Genomic DNA, 2,907 nt, shown 5'->3' on the forward strand with positions numbered 1-2,907 from the left:
TAACATACTTTGGACATGTTGTGAGGAGAGACCAGTCCTTGGAGAAGGACATCATGCTTGGGAGGGTGTAGGGACAGCGCAGGAGGGGAAGGCCTTCCATGAGGTGGATTGATTCAGTGACTGGGATAATCGGGATGGGTGTGTCAGAGACAGTGCGATTGGCACAGAACAGAGCGGAGTTTAGGGCTGTGGTACATAGGGTCGCTATGAGTCGCAAGCGACTCGACAGCACATAACAACAACAACAACAACTTGCGGCACATAACAACAACAACAACTTGCACTTAAATGGGGAGCTCTGGTGGCCTAGTGACAAGAAGCTGCGTTGCAGTTCTGGAAATCGAGGCCACCGGTTGCTCTGCTGGAGAAGGATAGGCAGTCTCTTTCTGTGCGATTAACTGCCTCTAAAAACCCACTGGAGGGTCAGCTCTGGATCGGTTCTGACAGTACAGTACACAACAACAACGAGCACTCAGAGACAACTAAGGTATATTATTTAAAATCATACAAATGGGTAGAAAAATACAGAGAAAGAATTGCAATATTTGAAGAACAAAGATAATTTCCACAATCAGGAATTAGGAGGATAAAGAAAAACCAGCAGTAGTACAGACAGGAAACTAGAGGGCAACCATAGAGAAGGAAGCTGCTGTTGCTGGTGGCATGGAATCGAGTGCAAATCATAGCAACCCTGTGAACAGAGACATGAACCCTGTGCTATCTTCCTCATCTCTGACAGACTTGAGCCCACTGCTGTCATCACTGTGTCAGGCCATCTTGTTGGGAGAGTATTTTTCAGTGAAAAAGGAAAAGGTATGTTTAGAATGAGAAAAGGCTATCACATATAATCTAGCACTGTAAATTAAATTTTGAGGTCATGTGTAGGAGGCTTAGCACTCCCTCATCTCAAAAACTACTTACCCAGCTGTAACAACCAAAACAGCGTGGTACTGGTACAATGACAGACATATAGACCAAAGGAACAGAATTGAGAACCCAGAAATTATCTCTCTTTAGTCAACTGGTATTCATCAAGGCAATAAAACCTATCAAATGGGGAAATGACAACCTCTTCAACAAGTGATGCTGGTGAAACTGGACTTCTTCAGAAAGCTGAAACAGCATCCACATCTCACACCAAAATCTACTCAAAGTGGATCAGAAACCTATAGCAAAGCCCAACACCATAAAGATCATAAAGATACAATGGGATGAAACTTAAAAGGCCTAGCTTATGTTATAAAGAGGCTAGCAAACATAGTCAGAAATGCACAGTCAAAATAACATCGATGACTGTGACTGTCTGAAAATTACCTCCCTGTATGCATCAAAAACTTTTTCAATAGAGTGAAAAGAAAATCAACTGACTATAAATTATAAGGTCAAATTTATTAATATTTTTCTTATATGGTGGGTTGGGGGGGTGGTTTGCTGTTTTGTTCTGTTTGTTTTCTTCAAAGCCCAGCTCTAAATGAATTTTGATCACAAGTAGATCCCTCTGGTGTCCAAAGAAAAGTACATATCTACTCTTAGTAGTAGATACATACCTTTTACAGTTTTTATGTACAATTTAAAAAATATATACATGTTGTGATCCAGCTGCATATGTATTTTATGTGTATAGATTTATATTTGTATTTGTATATTTATATTTGTATTCAATGCATTTCTTTCTTTAAGAAATATACTTCTAAACCAGTATTATTACTTGCTACTTGTACTCTTTATTCCCCATAACTTTCAGTTTTGTTTTTTAAGTATTATCTGGTTGTTTTATACCTTCTAGTTGGAACCAACTTAAAGCTGACCCTTCAGCGGGTTTTTGGAGGCAGTAAATCCCAGAGGAGAGTGTCCATCCTTCTGCTTTAGAGCAGTTGGTAGATTTGAACTGTGTACATTTGGGATTGCAACACAAGTTCTTACCAGTAGGCTACCAGATATACGATCTAATTAATTGATTTCTTAACCCACTGTTGGATTGCAACCATCAGTTTGAAAAATGATATCTTAAAATGGTATCAGATGTGAGCTCAGCCGATGTACCCGTTATTCCTCTCTCCTGGTCAAAGCCAGTGTCCACTTATCCTCCCTCATCATACTATCTCTGGACTTTTTGGACGATGTGCAGCAGATAAACAAGCGGCAGCTTTATTACCAAGTTCTAAATTTTGGAATAATCGTCTCCTCAGCACGAATTATCTGTAAAGGACTACTGGTAATTACTAGAAGTGAAAGTCCAATTGTAGTCGTGTTCAGTGGCAGCATGGAACCTGCTTTCATAGAGGAGGTCTTCTTTTCCTAACAAATCAAGTTGATGATCCCATAAGAGCTGGAGAAATTGTTGTCTTTAGGATGGGAAAGAAATTCCTATAGTTCACCATGTCTTGAAAATTCATGAAAAGCAAAATGGACATACCAAGTTTTTGACCAATGGTGATAATAATACAGTTGATGACCAGGGCTTCTATAAACAAAGACAACATTGGCTAGAGAAAAAAGATGTCGTGGGAAGAGCAAGGAGATATGTTCCTTACATTGGAATTTGACAATCCTTATGAATGACTATCCCAAATTTAAGTTCGCGGTCATCTTTCTGTATGTTTTATTTGTTGTGTTTGTCCTCCTTACTGTTCTTGCAAAGATGCTGTACTTTTTGTTACTGAACGTTTGGAATAGATACTGACCTATCACTGGTGGAATGGAGACACATTCTGATGTTTCTTAGCAGTACTGGTTTGCATTAGGTTATGTTTCCACACAGGATGTGTGGGCAGGTGCATGTGTATCTCAGTGTGCACTCAAGAGGACTTGCAGTCACAGAATTTCAGATGTTGTCATTGTCACACTTCCACATTTTTGTACATCAGTGAATTCTTTTTTATTAAAAGGTTGAGCCATAGCCCAAGT

At 39.5% G+C, this 2,907-nt stretch overlaps 1 protein-coding gene and 1 pseudogene across 2 annotated transcripts in view; both read left to right on the forward strand.

Moving 5' to 3' along the window:
• LOC102867698 overlaps positions 1 to 2,683 on the forward strand; it is a 3,629-nt pseudogene extending 946 nt beyond the window's left edge.
• Positions 1 to 2,907, forward strand: part of XPR1 (xenotropic and polytropic retrovirus receptor 1) — a 252,287-nt gene that overhangs the window by 167,713 nt on the left and 81,667 nt on the right. The gene's annotated exons all lie outside the window — the stretch shown is intronic.

The sequence above is a fragment of the Elephantulus edwardii genome, unplaced genomic scaffold (assembly GCF_000299155.1).
Source record: "Elephantulus edwardii isolate Elephantulus edwardi_28Jun2011 unplaced genomic scaffold, EleEdw1.0 scaffold00061, whole genome shotgun sequence".
Classification (NCBI taxonomy): Eukaryota; Metazoa; Chordata; class Mammalia; order Macroscelidea; family Macroscelididae; genus Elephantulus; species Elephantulus edwardii.